The sequence below is a fragment of the Pinus tabuliformis genome, chromosome 6 (assembly GCF_031772625.1).
Source record: "Pinus tabuliformis cultivar Carrire ecotype Pingquan chromosome 6, CPIR1, whole genome shotgun sequence".
Taxonomy (NCBI): domain Eukaryota; kingdom Viridiplantae; phylum Streptophyta; class Pinopsida; order Pinales; family Pinaceae; genus Pinus; species Pinus tabuliformis.
The window spans coordinates 242,927,443-242,945,637 of NC_142292.1; the positions used below are offsets into that span (position 1 = coordinate 242,927,443).

General features: G+C 38.4%; 1 pseudogene; it reads left to right on the forward strand.

Annotated features, from left to right (window-relative positions):
• The first annotated feature begins 10,535 nt into the window (after window positions 1-10,535).
• LOC149258302 (D-3-phosphoglycerate dehydrogenase 1, chloroplastic pseudogene) lies at window positions 10,536-11,039 on the forward strand (annotated as a pseudogene).
• Window positions 11,040-18,195: the final 7,156 nt, after the last annotated feature.

Consider the following 18,195-nt stretch of genomic DNA (forward strand, 5'->3'; position numbering starts at 1 on the left):
AGACGTTAGTCTCTCTGCGCATATACCTACATGTAACGCTGCACTGCCCTGACACTGTTTTATATAATCTGTTGTTCATTACTATTCTTGTATTGTCTTCTGTGCTGCTCACCTCTGCCATATGACTGTGTTTAATACGTTTTTATACCGGTTTTAGAGCATTTGTCAGAACAGAGGTAACGTCTCTATGGGAAGTTTTAATCTTCAAGGTATCCATACACAGCAATTCACACAGCTCATCTTCAGTAATATGAAGCGTTTCTCTGAGTAGAACATTGTGTTTTCTCTGGTTCCTACGTTGTCCACGACCTCACCAGAGCAAAGCGGAACCAACAAGTTGTCTCTACACCCTCCTGTGGTTGCTCCTTCCTCTGAGTTCCTTATGGTTGCTAGTTGCATCTCCTGAAGAATAGCTCCTCTTCTCATCTATTCTTTCTTGATCTGCTCCTCGCAAAATTGTTGTTTCGACCTCACCTTTCAAGGACAAAAAAAATAAAAAAAATCCGTGGGTGCCTCGTAAATGTTTTTTGGAAATGCATTTGGGAATCTGAAGTCTTCAAAGAATTTCCCCAAGATTGGAACTGCCATCCTCTTAAGCACACAAAGTAAAAGGCTTTCATGTATAACCGCCACAGTACGCTTCTCCATTTTTGCTGAAGTTGGATCTAGATGTCTGGCATCTAAATAAGGTGATATGTGTTTGATTTGTATTACTGCCGAAAGGAAATATCCAAGGAGCTGTATAAATTCTGTCTAGACTAAGACTATGCAGATCGCAATCTAATTGCAAAATGGAGAAAGTCGGGTCCGTGGTTTGAACCCGCGACCTGCCGGGCACAAGTCCTACGTCTCTTCCCAAGTTGTAAATGTAATTCTCTAAATCGACTCTGACAGTGTGCTTATATCTAAAATTATTCCTTCTCCGCGTTGATTCCTAAAAACTGTTGACTAGTCCATCTGCACGTTACCCACCTGTAATGTTCCTTCTCTACGTTGAATGGTGCAAGCAATCCCTTCTCTGTGTTCGTTAAAACATTGCCATGCAAGCTGGTTCGTATGTGTTGGAATGTATGTACACTGGTCAAATATTTGCAAGACATAACTGTGGTTTCAATGATGCGGGTGCTCCTGCAAGAGAATATGTATATCATATGTACAGTGCATCAACGAATTACCTGTGAAATAGTGATGAGTCTTTGTGTTCAAGACTCCTCCTAGCATATATATTATATTTGGTGTCGAAGATCATGAACTATGCACTCGGTCGAAACCCCTGTAATGAGAGGCTGATTACATACAGCTGCTGGTATGGTATGGTATGCTATGGATATATGTTATGCGTTGGAGACTAGGTAATGGTATGTATATGTGGTATATGCGTTGAACTTATATACATTCCGCGTTAACTTACTCTTGAAGGCCGATATATGCATTATGGTGGGCGTACATGCATTGAAGTTTTTTCAAAGGTCATATCATATATGATGGTAGAGATTATGGTTGGTGTGTTTTAGTGTTCCATGATGCATTCTTTTTAATCTCGCTCTTGATATGGTGGAATACAATTTGCTTCATCATGGCGACAATTGCCACAATTCTGAGAGTGTCTAACAACAAAATCAACCGATATCAAGATAAATTATAATGCAATCTAACACTGATGTGGAGTGAAAATTATGTGTTGCATTTGTGAAAGGGACCGCTCACCTCATTTGAGGATTGGTACAATTGCTTTGTTCTTATCCAACAATAAAAACGATGAAAAAATAGTAGATAACACTCTAACAGCGAACTTCACATGCCCAAATCCAGTGATTTTCAGAGAGATCTGACTGAATAATGAATGTTTTTATAGTATCGGTTTTGGGAATCTGAAGTTTCAAAAACTCTGTAACTGCTATTTTTCAAAAGGTAAAACCTGCTACAAGAAAGGGCTATTTCTATTAGTTGAGGCCGCATTCAAAAACTCTGTAACTGCTATTTTTCAGAAGGTAAAACCTGCTACAAGAAAGGGCTATTTCTATTAGTTGAGGCCGCATTCAAAAACTCTGTAACTGCTATTTTTCAGAAGGTAAAACCTGCTACAAGAAAGGGCTATTTCTATTAGTTGAGGCCGCATTCACCAAGGCTATTATGTATGGTTGTTTTCTGGTATTTTGAGACATCTTTGCTGAAGCTACATTACCAGTGAACTATTAACAAAGGTACTATTGAAATTAAAACACCCGTGGAGCTTATTAAGAAAGGAGACAAGATTGGTTCTTCCGAGGTAGTTTTGCTGGCAAAGCTTTGCATTTGGCCATTTTCCTAGGGATTGATTGTGCAGTCTGTATACAACAATGGATCGGTATTTGATCATGATGTTCTTGATCTCACAGAGGATGATTTGATAGAGAAATTTACTGTTGATATTTCTACTGTGACAACTCCTTCTAGTATTTGAAGGATCCAAGAAAGTTTGCAGTTGCCGCTGCCCCAGTTGTGGAACTGTATTTAAAACTCATTATAGTTTCTATCTACATTGACTCCTTGATTCATTTTGCTGCACATTTACAAAGGATTTTTCTGTGTCTTTGAGTGGGTGTTACTTTTACTCATTGGGTCATAGTTGTAATCAGTTTTTTAAAGGGGTGTAATTTTGACAATGGAGAAAATGCCTCGAATTACTGAAATATTAGAGCTCTTAAAAAATATGATACATTCCTCTGATCATGGTACAGTAAGAATAAGCAAAGCTTCTCTGGTTGACATTAGAACCTGTTTGTATAATGTACAAGAGAATATTGAGTTTTTGCAGCTTGAGACAAAGCTACAGCAAGAAGAATTAAAACAGAGGAGTCATCATTCTGAACCTGTTTCTGTTCAGAACAATGAAGCAGACTCCCATAAACAGCAAGTCAATATTGTTCAAGTTCATTCAGATCCAGTACCCAATAAAGTAGCAAGTGTACATGCAGATGCAGAAACTCAGTCTGCACTTCCCAAGCCCATCATCAGACCTTGGGAACAGCTTGTCCACAACAAGCATAGAACTGGTCTTGGATATGACAAGGACTTGTACTTTCATATTCCAGACTACTCAAAGCCCATTCAGTTTTAGAGTGCCGGATTCATTCATGACAGTTCACTTGCTCCTCATGACAGTTCACCTCCAGCTGTTCCAGACTCTGCCCCTCTTCTACAACAACAAAAACAACAGATCGTGAAATGCCAACACTGTGATCGAGTTGGCCATCTGAAAGATCACTGTTTTGATCTTCATCCATGTGAGCACTGTCATAAAACCAGCCATTCTTCACACAGATGCTTCAAAAACAAACGTCCTGCAAGAACAAAGATTCATCTTGGATGGATCGCTTCTTGGCAATGGGCATCAACAGCCAAGAAGATATTCCAAACACATGTCAGAACTTGTTCCAGAATATTGAACAGTCTTGCAGTTGAGTTTTCTCCATCATCTCACCTTGTATCTGACAGGGGGGGAAATGATGGTCATCTACAAGCTTCAAAGCCACATCAAGCGAGCCTGAGCCACAACCTGCCACACAGTTTCAGAGTTGTAGCCAGAGACAAAGATGCCTGAACATGCCTTCAGTTGGCAATCTGGGACACTTCCTCTAGCAGAAGACTCCAGCTTCTTGCCAGTTTTGGAAGAATTCCAGGAATCGCAGAGTTGTTGGTCATCCTTAAACCATGACAGATTAAGAACACTTCCTCTAGCAGAAGACACCAGCTTCTTGCCAGCTTTGGAAGAGTTCCAGGAATTGCATTAAGCATTCCAGAGTTGTTGGTTATCCTTAAACCATCACAGGTTGAGACTTCCCTTTTCAGGTTGAAGTTTTACCTTTTATGTGGGGTGAGATCTCCCTTTTATGGTTGAAGGTTTCCCTCTTTAAAACAATAGGATCACTTCCTCTAGCAGAAAACTTCAGTTTCTTGCCAGTTTTGGAAGAGTTCTGGGAACTGCACTAAGCGTTCCAGTGTTGGTGGTCATCCTTAAACCACCGCCCTTTTTTACCAACATTTCATAGAGCACATTCGGCTTAGTGCTGCCATGCATTTTTGCACATTTTGTATTACAGCTCTTTTCTTGGACTCATACATAACCCTTCGGATTAAGGGGGGGAATGTTGGACACCTAATCCTAAAGGGTTAGTGTGGAAGCCGAAAAGACTAAGCAGTCCAAGAGACCTTGGGATCTGAAACCCAAGAGTCAGATATTGTACTATAAATGTAAATCAATTGTTAATAAAAATTGAACTCACATGATTTATCTTTCCTATTGTCTTTACTATCCATGTGTGTTTAACAGGAACGTATGTTTTTACCATTCTACGAAGACGTCGCCACTCATGAATATGATCAGATATGTGAGTGGCCGTCGTTTGCTTGAAATTGGTAAGAAGTTATGTTCCCATTTCGTACCTTATGGGTAACTAAAAATGGGTTTAAAAGGTTTTGGCTAGGGTACTAAAGTTATCAAACGAAGCTCTAGGTAATTCGATATACCATTTTGCTGCTGGACTAGTTAACGTTATCTGAAAAAGGCGAAGCCTAATCGAATCATCGTTTAGGGTGTTTGATGAACACCACAGATGAAAGGTCATCACATGATTCGATAGGTCTTCACCCGGATTTCCATTAAATTTAGGAATATCTGACAGAAGTTTATGCGGAATTGCTGGCCACCAAGGGGCGTAAGCAATTGGATCATTTGTTAGCCGATTTAGATCCGGTAACTTTAAAGTCACCACGAAGGGTGACTGTTGATTCAGGTTTGGCGAAGCATACCCAGGATAAGACGAAATTTCCTGATCAGTTGGTCTTTGCATACCAGCATAATGCATTTGATGCTGGTAACTTTGGTAAGGTTGATGGGCATAACCATTATAGAATGGTTGATTTTGACTGTTTTGAATATACGACTGCCCATTATTTGCAAAGATTTGTTGCTCAGATCCTTGGAAAGCTTGTTGGAATTGCGGTTGTTGATATTGCACCAACCATGGTTGTGAAGCCATGTGTTGTTGTCCAATACTGGCTGTTTGACCAAGATGAGGGGTAATTGTACCCGTTTGGGCCTGTGTCATTCCACTAGTTGGCGATTGTGGTTGAGTCGCAGGGATAAGAGGCTGTTGCATTACGACCTAAGAAACCTGAGGTTGGCATACAACAAGCAACGCTTGTACTTGCGACACCATCACAATAGCCAGCGTAGTTGGTATATTTGACATAGGTAAACATTGTTGCATCGAGTATACAACTCTTGGTTGTTGAGGCAGTATTGGCACCCAACCGCTAGATGTAATTCCAGCATAACCTGAATTTTGTTGTGAAATCTCGTATGGTTGTTCTCTTGGAGGAGACAATGAAAGGGTATATTGCCCCCCATACGGCGGTAATCCGGTACTCAAAGGAATGATTTTCCCTTGAGGACCGGACTGCCCAAATTGACACCGTGAAGGATCAATTTGCTGAGACTCAACATAAGAGCTCCCGGATATTACTCCAGATGAACAAACGGGAACGGACCATACTGTCGAAATAGCCCCTAAGTGGGCCCCATCTAGCGATTGAGAGCTAGTTGGGACAGATGGTATGCCAGTGAACATTGTTGGAGTGACAGCAGGAAGTTCTGCCGTCGCTGTGTCATATGACACAATCCTAGATGTCGACGGTTGTTCAGACATTTCTAGTCTATCCAAAAGATTTCCTAGCGATTCTACAGGAGCTTCCGATAATGGTAGACTAATTTCTGATGAAGTAGGATATAGGGTGATCCCGACTCCAAATTGAAATGGAGTACTAGATGAAGGATCCTCCACAATCTCTTCTATAGCAATCAGACCAGGTGGAAGAGGTAGACCTTTAGGTCCGTAAAATATTTCTAGTGTCGAAGAAGGTATAGATTCTGCAGCGACAGATGTTTGGGGAATAACACCCTCTGAATCAACTATAGATGGAGCTGGTTTAGTAATACAAGTGTTTACCTTCACACTAGGATCAACTCTACTGTCCTTTGGTGGCTGCGGAACTTCTTCTATAAAGGCAGGGATACCAGAAATGTTTAGAGTAACCGGAGTCTCTGATGGTGTCGGAACACTTGTTCCAACTTTACCAGGGGATTTTGAACCAGTTAAACGAGTTCGCTTTGTCCGTAATAGTTTTGATTATGGAGACAAAGGCGGTTGACTTGTAAGCCTCCGCGAACGACGGGGTTTCAATTGACTTTCTTCCACGATTACAGATTACTCGATCAAATAAAAATCAAGGAGAAATATGTTTCGGAATTAAATGAATTTTAGACGCTTTGACACAGCTTGTTTTTTCAATTTTTAAGAGTCGAGAAAAAACAAAAGATGACTCTAGTCGACTTCAATTTTTAATGAGCTTGAAGTCACAAGTGCTCAGATGGACCTTTTCCTTTAAGGAGTCTGAAAAGGAACGAAAGAGACTACTCTGGAAGTCTAGACAGAGGGATTACCAAACCAATCGCAAAACTGCAGAATACTTTTTACAGTATGGCAGTCAATCTTCCCGAATGCTATGTCCAATGCATTGCGATCGATAGGGCAATAGACATGGCTTCCTATGGATAAAGGATATAGCCTATTGTGGTCTCCCAATATATACTCGACGGTGCGTGGGAGCACAAGTCCGTACTGGAACTTGTCATCTCAAAGTGGAGGAATCACCCAACCAGCAATGAAAACAACAGTTACCAGGCTTTACGACACCAGAATACGTCTCTAGCCTAGACTTCTAAATGTTGTGCGTAGGTTCCAAAGCGTTTTTAGATTCATTAAATTTATTTTACAGTTGATCTTGTTTAAGAAATTTTCCTTTCAGGTTCACCGCGTGATGTAGATATACAATTCCTAAAATGCAATCTAAGATGATAAACAATCATTTAATCTTCTTTTTGCAATGAAAATCCTAGCTACTAAAGAAAGAGAGATGATATTCTTTCAACATAGAGCAGAGAGAACACACTATATGCACTGTCCTAAATCAAACCAACAAACAATCTAAATGCAAATGCACATGCATAAATTTGTTTTTCAGCCTTCTTAATGTGTGAATGATAAAAGAAAGCTAAGCGCAAATTTGAATTATTTTTCAAAGCGACATTACTAACAAACTTCTTTTCAAGACAAAATGAAGACAATGACGACACTTTGCGATTTGGAATTGAAAACTTTCTTTCGACACTTGAAAAACTATTAATTCAAATCAAATACAAGAGTAACAGTATAATCGACTATCAAGAACAATCGGATTCTCTTCTATGACTGAAAATGACACTTGCGACACTTCCAAATCAAGAAACGACAGTTCAATTACGCTACTTCTTTGTAAAAGAGAACTAAAAATGGCTCACAATACATAAAAAAATTTACAATTCTTTGCACAATGGAGGTGGAATAATGGCAAGGAAGGGGGTTTCCACAGAGGTATACTGACTACAGACAAAAAAACTCCTGAATAGAGCTGAAAAGAGTGAAGAAAAACCAAAGTCTAGAGGCAAAATTAGCCTTCTCTGACCATCGCACCTGTTACACAGGGATTCCAGTATGCATCCCACCTACTGCACTCGAGAAGTGCGATGCATACTGATATCCTTGAAGAAAGGGTGCGATGGTACAGTGCGAGACTTGTGATCCAATTCTTGATCACAATTTGCAGCACAATTCAGGGATTTAGGCCGAGCAAGTGATAATCAGTAAATAAATCACAAGGGTAGATCTAAGGAGGTTACTAGAGCCACCACAAGGGCAATTAGGATGTTTACAAATCAATTGTTCAGTTTATAAACAAAACCCAAAGATAGACTGAAGCAGCATTGATCTACTTTGCACTTGCATAGAAAATGCAGTTCGAAGGCTAGCTGGCTTGACTTCAGGCTCCGTCTGTAAGTTTATAAAACGAACAAGTATAGAAAAGCAAACAAGCTGTTCGGTCCCCAGTGGAGTCGCCATTTTGTTATCGGGAAATCTAGTGTCTATGCAGAGCTTCTAGTCCCACTAAGACTGGTAGCTATCTTAGAAACAAACAAACTAAAACTACTTTCGTTTTCCTTTATGAGAAGTAGATAAGAGGGGAACAAAGGAGACCAACCTTTGTCTTGCGCTTGGTTCCTTGCTTGATTCCTCTCCCTTTTGATAGATCTTTGCCACTCGCTTCCTCGTCTACCCAGCTTCAAAGAGCACCTATGGAATCAAAGCAGCATAACACTATCCAAGAACAGAGATCTACTATCACAAACAATATAGGACCAGATATATATTGACCACACAAATGCATATATCATCAATCATACAAGAATGTGGAGGAAAAATTGAATAGCTTTATTAATATCAAGAATAGCAAAGAGGATTACAACCAATTGTTTTGACCCAACGATATCCTCTCAGCAAGAAAGCCCTTCTTCACCTCATGAAAAACTTAGATCACCCAACACTATGATGTTACACCAAGAAACCAGCAGCACTTCCTTACAAGATACAAAATTCCAACCTCTGGATCTCTGGGATGAGGGATCCATATATAGATGATTGTAGGGAGGTGAGTCAGCTTCTGAGATTTGATTAGTGTCCTCTCTCTGATAGTTCTTGATTCCACTTGGAGATTGATGATCTCTTACTCATCCCTGGGCGAATTCAAAGAGGCAAGTGTCATAGGAGAAGTTTCTGGAAGATTCCATGTCGAACCACCTTGCAAACTATCTCTGCCATTTGTCCACTCTCACTCATCGCACCCTGCAGAAGAGCTATCCAGTATGCATCGCACCTTTTACTCTGGGCAGGTGGGATGCATCGCACCTTCTACACTGGGTAGTCTGTATGGTCCAGATTTGACCAGTTCTGAGCACTTTTCTGTGGAGAACTTCTGGGAGATGATGTAATCAGCTAACCTTGTTCCTTTAGGGTGTGAAACAAAACTTTTAGGGACTTAGGAGCCCTTGGTTTATGGACATATATGATTGGGGTCGCAGTGCCCAAAAATGTCTATAACACAATGGTTTATCTATGGCGAGGTTTCAAAGGAGTTACGGGGCTTCCGATATACCTAGAGGGTACGTGGAAGACAATCCGTGTGCGGTTTTGTCTAATGCACTACTACTTGAAGGGGTACCCACAGGGGTTACAAGGGAGTCTAACAAGAGTGACCACCTCTTGTATTTCTTGCGTGCATGCCTCGCCAAATCCGCAGGTTTATGCGCTCAACGACAGATCCCGTGGTTTAAAGACGCCGGAACACATCTCTAGCCAAAAACAATTTGCTAAGAAATGGAGATCCCACCGGCCCTGGAAAGAAATCCGATCCCACTTGTTATGCTCTTAACCTGCAAGACGATACCAGAATACCAAATATGTGAAGAAATATACCCAGAACATAGAATAGTGAGAAACAAAAACAAGTATTTTATTATTCAGAAAGCAATGTTCACTTGCCTCTTCGAGGGGGCAACCTCCAATAGAGCAGAGCTAGATTACAAAATAAGACACGATGTTCCTCGCAGGGAGTCTCTATCCTTTATATATGACTCATACATGCAATACCATGGTTCTTATTAATACCATCTATCTAATACCATGGCCCATTTGCAATGTGGGTTAACCACTTACAATTATTAATATGGGCTTTATTGACTCTTTACTTAACTATAACTAGGACTCGATCCTACTACATAAATAAGGGGGTAAGGGTGGGACCCTAACAGAACAACTATCACATCTTGGACATCAAAGTAGCATTATGTATTTCATAAAATTAGTTACAAGATATTACAAGAATTCTCTATTCTCACTTTACAAATCACATCTTGGATGGAACTTGAAACCTCCAACTAGCAACTAGCAACTATCTACCTCTTAACTTGGAAACTAACACTAACACTAACACCTAACACCTAACAACTTTGCATCACTTTGTATGACGGATGCACTCATATTTATACAAAATTGAAAATATTCAATAAATATAGATTCTTAGATCTCTCATAAATCCACATTTATCTCTTGTGATCACAACCAATCACCTAAAAACGTAAGATATAAATCCTCTCAAAATTCTCTTATCCATGATTCTTCTCCTTTGAATGTGCATAGCTAATGATCCACATCTTCTACAATTATTCTACAAATCTTCATGAGTTGGAATTTGAAATTCTAATTTTTGGTTGGGTGGTCAAATAAGACCCTTCTAGAATCTCCAAGTAGGTCTACAATATCGCAAAACTCTTAACACTTCTAGATATATATGAAAACATGTCACCCAAAAAATTTGCATAATACTCTTAAGGTCTTCAAGGTGGAGAAAAAATGTGATTTGAGGAGTGAATGAGTCATCTTGGCATTTTTACTATAACTTTTATTTTGGGATGTTTCAAACAATGAAAATTGGAGGCTTGAAGATTAGAAACCCTTTGGCACTGGCAGGTGATGGCTCCCAACAACAACAGAAGAGACGACAATGGAGCACGAGGAGTTCACTTCGGGGGCATGAGTAAGAGGCCTTGGGGTTGATACGCGATGGAGATTAGGGATCCTATATTCTGTCGTCTTTGTAATGGCTCTGCATTCCTAGGGCAAGCCCTACAAAATAGACTGTCAATACCTTTGAAAATATTTCCCGTTTTCAAAAGTTTGTCCCTGCGGGCCATCTCTTCTGATGGTCAGGCGAAGCCAATGATTTTGGTGGCTGAGAAGTTGGGGGAAGGCGGTCTAGAGCTACTTCGAAGGGAGGCCAATGTGGACTACTCCTACATTGTATCACAGGAGGAGCTCTTCACAAAGATCTCGCTCTGCGATGCTCTCATCGTGACTAGCAGCACCAAAGTGACCAGTGAGGTGCCTGAATCCTCTAGCGGGAGGCTCAAGGTTGTCGAAAGAACGGGTGTAGGTATAGACAATGTGGATCTGCAGGTAGCCACTAAGTTTGGGTGCTTGGTCATCAATTCTCCCACTACAAATACCGTTGTGGCTGCTGAACATGGGATCACCTTAAACGCATCCATGGCGCGGAATGTGCCCTAGGATGATGCTTCCATGAAGGTTGATCTGCAGGGTAGTGGGCTCTCTTTCTTTAGTCTTTCGTGCTTTCTTCTGATGCAAGAACCATACAGAGCATTGATATGCATAGAATCATCAGATAGCCCAGATCTGGTGAAGCACAACCCATACATAGCACTGATATGCTTAGATCTGATAGATCTGGGCACATGGGCAATAGATCGAGCCCTTCCTTAGACAGACCCACACTCAACAGAGGTGGATCTGATACAAATTTTCATCAAAACACTGGAAGGCAGGCATCTTTGTTGGAGGATCTGGAAGGGGAGGAGGATCCAGGACTTAAAGTATAAAATCCAAAACCACCTAGGTATACCAGCATGCAGGCAAAATCTGATCCACTCAGGTCTCAGTTTACAGGATAACCACACTCTAGGATTATGGAATTGACACAGACTCAACCATCATGATCAACTTGCATTTGAGGGGTGGATGCTCTGGAACTAACTCAAAGAGCACAAGCTCTTTTAAGGATGCAGTCAAAGGCAAGGAAAAAGCACAAACCAAACCAGCACCACTGCCCAAGCTACCAGGGCCCTACATTGTAGAACAGAAATATGAGAATCCCACTCTCACCATTACAATGCCTGAGGTAAATGATTTGTACACAAATCTCTATTCCAATGTAGTTATATGTAGATTTAATGGTTTTTGGCCTAAATCTGATGTTTTGCACTAATGGATACATGTTGCATGGTCACCAAACTGTGAAATATATTTATGCCCCAAGGGGTTTTTTATAGTCAGATTCAGAACATAACAGGAAAGGGAACATATCCTCAACAAGGGACCATGGTTCTGGGGTAATGCAGGGCTCTTCATGACCCCTTGGTTTCCAGAATTCGATGCCAACATAATGGTGGTAACAAATATGCCAGTTTGGGTCAAGTTGCACAACCTTCCATTACACTTCTAGCACCATAATGTTTTAATAGCCATAGGGAACTACCTAGGGAAGTTCCTTAAGATTTACAGGACAAAATTATAAGGGGAATATTTACCTTTGCTAGGATTTGCATTGAAGTAGATCTCAACCATGGACTACCAGACAACATCACTTTGAAATTCAATAATACACAATGGACACAACCTTTAGATTACGAAAATATAGCTTTCCGATGTCGTGGATGTCTACAAACTGGCCACCTCCATAGTGCATGTCCACAAAACAAACCCCCAAATGGAACAAGAAACAACAAAAAAATCCAAAAGGATGGCAATATACAGCCCCCTTGGATGAAGAAGCAGAAAAAGCAAAAACAACAGAATATAAAGCATAAATGGATGTTCAACAAGTCCAAAACAACACACTAAAGGAGGACAAAGAACTCAGCAACCCTTTGCAACAACAAGAATCCCAACTAATGGAAATAACTGGCAACAAGCGAACACATGAATCAAAATGATTTGACTCTGACAAGGACTCTCCCATAAATACAAATGAAAATATGCTATCCATTGTATCCGCCACTCCCAACACTGGAGGATGGAAAAAGGTGGAGAAAAAAAAAGGAGAAAAGAATAGTTTTTATTTTTTTTGTATTTTTTCTTTTCATGTTTTCTGTGAAAACAAGAATAGACCATATGCATATGATTTTTAGCATCTACAACATGTAGCTTTTTCTTATGAATAAAATTACGATTTTTTCCAAGGTGAAAAAATAATATATGAAAACATGTTAATTTCCTAATATTTAATCATAAATTCTCTTAAAATACTTAAAATAAATGACTTGGAAAATAATAATGATAAACCCATATAATTATGAAGGTGGTTACTTAATGTAGGGTTATGGGGCTATAGAGTTATGGAATGAGGGTAAAATGATGGAAATGTGAGTAAAAGTGGATGACATTTTGGAGACCCAACATATCCCCCAACTGAAGATGTTGCATGTCCTCATGCAACTATTGCATTGATTCCCTTAATCATAAGTTGGTCTTCTTGAAATGTTTTGCTTCCATATGAGCTTTGGATTTGTATTGGTTCTCTTTTAACTTTGCATAATCATATCATTTGACAATTTTATTCTTTTTGCAAAGTGTACTTTGAAAGATATTTGATTGCATCATATATTTTTATGGTTAGTTCTTGTGTGACAACCAAAATTTTATGAGTATTGGTTCTTGTGTAACAATACTTTTGTTATTTTTCTTGGATCAAAATACTTGAAAAAATTTAGAATTCATTTTTAAGTCCCCATATTGGTTGTCAGCGATTTAGTGTGCTCATCAATTGATCATCGCAAAACATATAAACTTTTGGAATGAAAATGCAATAATAGTTGATTGGGAAAAATATGTTGGTTAGGATGAAACGAAATAGGACATGTGACATGAAATGTGAATATGAATTGATATCCCTTCCCCCCAGCTAATGTTGTTTTCAGTTTTTAGCAAATGAGAAAGGGAATATGAATGTGGTGAGGGACTTTCCAAAATCACAATTTTAGCATTTAAGGAATTACATGATTAAAGATTAGAAAACAACATACCTTCACTTACCTGAAAAGTGGACAGCTATTTATATAGAAGAATGTGGTTGTTGTTGTTGGATCATGGAATGTGAAGTCAAAGAATTTGATTTGTTTTTTATTTCTCTTGGTTGTATGAATTGGGGATGAGATTGGAATCTTTATTGCTATGGTTGTTGAATTCTTAATTGAGTCCTGCTGCAAACTGTTGAAATCATGTAGTCTTCATTCATTCACACTCAATTGCATAATTCTTATCTATGTGAATAGATGTGTCAATGTCGAACATAGAAAATAAGTTGTTGGAATACTTTCCAATAATGAATTCCATTAACCAACATGAGACTACTCACCATTGATGTCAATGACATTCAAGATGCCTAAGTACATCTTACTAGGTACGAATAGATGTGTCGTAGTCGAGTCACCTAGAGGATCCAAAAAACAGGGGACATTGATGCATTTTCATTGTTTGTTGGCAAGAGAACTTGCCATTAAGGCATGCAAGCCTCAAGGTACTTGAATGATCTCTAGTCTTGATCCCAGATGATGTGTCGGAGTCGACGAGTCTAGACTTATTAGAAGGGAGGCCTTAATGAATCCTCCATCATCTAATGGGAGTATAAAATAATAATTTGAAGGACTATAGATGGAAAATTTGCATTGAAGCAAGGTTTATTTTATAGGAAGGAAAAGGAAAATGGGGTAACTCAGCTTTGTAAGGGATCTGAATGACTTTATTTTTGGGTCAAAGGTGAGTGAAAATGAGGCAGGAAAGTATGAAGATTGCAAAGGGAAATGAGTTTTTGGTAGTAGGCATATGGAAATTTATGGCTTGACTGTAGGCTTAACATGTGTAGCAATAGTAAAGTTGGTATATGTTTAGTAGAAATGGTGTAATGGATCTGATTTAACATGGAATAATCATGCACTTTTGAAAGAAACTTGGTCTTTAAAAGGCACTCATGCATATAGTGATCTTCTTCATCATCCTAGAATCTGCAAAAAATTAGTAATTTTTGCAATAAAATGTAATACTATCGAGAGAGAGATGATAAGTTTCTCTTCATCTCATATATACACAAAAAAACTCAGAAATAGTGTTAATAAAACAAATTCAAGGACAAAAAATTAAATGCACTTTTACCTTATTGGAAAGCAGTACCATGGATCACTTGTTATTATTTGTTGGTGACTTCTTCATTGTGTTTCTAACCAATTTTGAGCTTGAGACTTCTTCTCCATACACTTAATTCTTTATCAATATACCATAAACCGAATTTGCATAAGCTACTAAATTGCATCGATTTTGCAACTACCAAAAACACAGATCGTTGCACTGCCTTATCGCTTTTACAACTTGCAATTAGACTCAGATGGTGGTTTTTCAATTATCATAGTTGGGTTTTTAATATTTGCATGTTTTTTTGAAATTTGAAGCATGTAACTATGTTTGTCCTTTTTCTCTAGCGCTCCACCCTTATCCATGATCTTGTGGATCAAGAAAATGCTCAAAATTCAAAATTCTTGGATCAGCTTGAAACTAGTGCTAAAGTGTATATCTCATCACCCTAGATCCAACGCAATTTGTTTCACTCAAATCCGACTTCGGATGCTCCCGGAATCATGTTCTGTTCGTTTTGGGAAACATCGAAAAAAATGAATTTTGAATTGTAGGAATGTCCAGTCAGTGGTCTGTACGATGACTGGGTCATGACTTGGAAAGTTGATTGGACCTTCATTGGCCAATGAGTGGTTGACACTTGGCACTGTTTGATTTGTTGACACGTGGTAATTTTTCATTGGTTACAGTTTTGTGTGGTGGTCCGACGAGGGAGTGCCACGTGGGCCAACCAGTGGTTGATTAAAATTTTTGTGTGAGGTCGAACAACCTCCACAAGAATTGAACCCGAGACCTCATATAAACCAGTAAAGTTCCTCTACCAATCTGCCTGTGATATGTTTCTTGTTAATTATAGTCCCAAATGCCTATTTAAAGTTTAACCATTCGCGCTTTTGGGGGAGGGGTCAGGCTAAGCCCTAGCCCCACCCACAATCACGGTCCCTTGCCACCAGGTGAACCAGCGCTAAGTTAAATGGCGCGACGGAGGAATTGGGTGAACCCTGCATTGTATGACCCTCATATGGCCATACCAAGGGCAAGGAAATTTTTTAGCCCTCGAGGCAAAATATTCAGCACCCAACACAGTCATATGGCGCCACATGACCGTAGAGTTCGGATCTAGGAGCTAAATGTCGATTTTAGCCATCCTACAAATTCAACTGAGGAGCAGGAATATCAACCAATTTTGCGTGCAGTTTCCACATTCGGGGCACACAGGCCAGGTTTAGGTCGAATTGTAGGATTATTAACAGCATAATTGTGCAGAAACTTGAAACTTTAATATTTTAATCAATTTTTGGCCAAATGAGGTGCAAAAAGAATCAAAACAAGGGTTTTCAACAACATTGGATCCATTGGAGACATCGGTTTTATTTTTTGAGCTTTATAAAATCTTGTAATTATACTTTTGAGTATGAATTTAGATCTCTTATCCAATTTTTATTGCAAAATTTTAAAACTAACTTTATTCAATTTTCTTTTATGATCTTCCAAGTCACAGAGAGCACAAGAAGAGAGCATACTCAGCAATATTGAAACTATTTATTCATTTTGAATGTGAAATTTAAAAGGACAAAGTGAAAGGATTTGATCTCTAACTTCAAATTGTGGCTCTCAAAACTGTATTTGTTCTTCTTCTTCTCAAATATTCCTTCTCTTTCTACATATTCCTACAATTGATTAGTAATTTGGGTGGTTCTTACTACACCAACAATAAATAAAATGAAATCTAACTTTAAAACTTAAAAAAAAACATATCACCAAATTTGGTTTTATTCATTGATTCTATCCTACTCTACTCTACTGGAAATAGAAAAATTGTTTCAAGTGTATGCATATTTCCAGTTTAACCATGTGTGTAACAGAAGTAAAAAGATATTCATGCTTAGTTCTGAAAAATATGCAATGAAACACATCAAAGCATGAAAGGCCAGTTGTTTTGATAATACAATCAAGAAGTAAGGAAGAATGGAAGAGTGATGTGACTTGATCCTTGATTGGAACCATCTTTCAATAAGGCTATGACATTCCTGATTCCTTTCTTGGTTTAGATCACATTGAATATTTTCCTTATTATGCATTCCTCAATATTATATTCTAGTGGTTTCTCTCCATCAAAATTATTGCATGATTCTTTAGTCTCTTCAACAGATTGACAAGAGGAATCAAAAGAGACTTGAAGATCTTCTTATGGAGGTGGAGAGATAGACAAGTTTTTGCATGCAGTTAAAATATACTCTTCTTGAGAGGCAGATATCCTAGTTGTTGCTAAGATTCGAGAAATTTCTTGGAAGAACATTCTTCAAATTCTTAATTGTCTATGAATTACTCCAACTGGTTGATAATTCCTGTCATGCACATAGATTAGTATAAGTTTTTGAAAATTATTGAAATCTAATATGCATCCTAAATTATTTTAATATGCTTTTAACCATGCATCTAAGAATGAATGCAACTATAATGAGTTGTCTAAACCTTCAAAATAAACACCTATGTATACTTCCCCAGCAACGACGCCAAAATGTTAGGTGATTTAATTGTGAGTTAAATCCCTGTCATTAATTGTAAACCCGGGGGTTCGTAAACTGATGAGGTATACTAGTACTATATGTACTATGTGGTTATTTATCAGAATAGATTAATCTAATGTAATTGAAACTAATTACAAAGTTAATTAAATAAATCCAATCTAATTCCAAACATAAAGAAATTGAAATCACACTTGCATAAAGGAAATCACACTTGCTTGAAAATGAAATCACACTTGCTGAATTGAAATCACACTCACACCTGCTGAAATAAAATCACACTCGCTGAAAGGAAAATCACACTTGCATAAAATGAAAACACACTTGCTAAACATAAATGAAATAACATAACTATACTATGTTACCAATATGTACAAAGATGTGCAAATTTTCGTTGATGGGGGCCCTCCATTCCTCGCAAACACGTTGAACAACTACCACATCTTGGAGATCAAAGTAGTAGTATGTATTTCATAAAATGAGTTACAAGATATTACAAGAATGTTTTATCCTCACTTTACAAATCACATCTTGGATGGAACTTGGAACCTCCAAATAGCAACTAACAACTAGCTACCTCTTAACTTGGCAACTAACACTAACACTAGCACCTAACACCTAACAACTTTGCAACCCTTTGTATGAAAGATGCACTCCTATTTCTACAAAATTGAAGATAACTATTCAATAAATATAGACCCTTATATCTCTCCTAAATCAAAATTTATCTCTTGTGGTTACAACCAGTCACCTAAAAATGTAAGATACAAGTCCTCTCAAAATTCTCTTATCAATGATTCTTCTCCTTTGAATTTGCATAGTTAATGATCCACATCTTCTGCAATTATTCCACAAATCTTCATGAGTTGGAATTTGAAATTCGAATTTGTGGTTGGGTGGCCAAATAAGACCCTTCTAGAATCTCCAAATAGGCCTACAGTATCACAAAACTCATAACACTTTTAGATATATAGGAAAACATATTAATTTCCTAA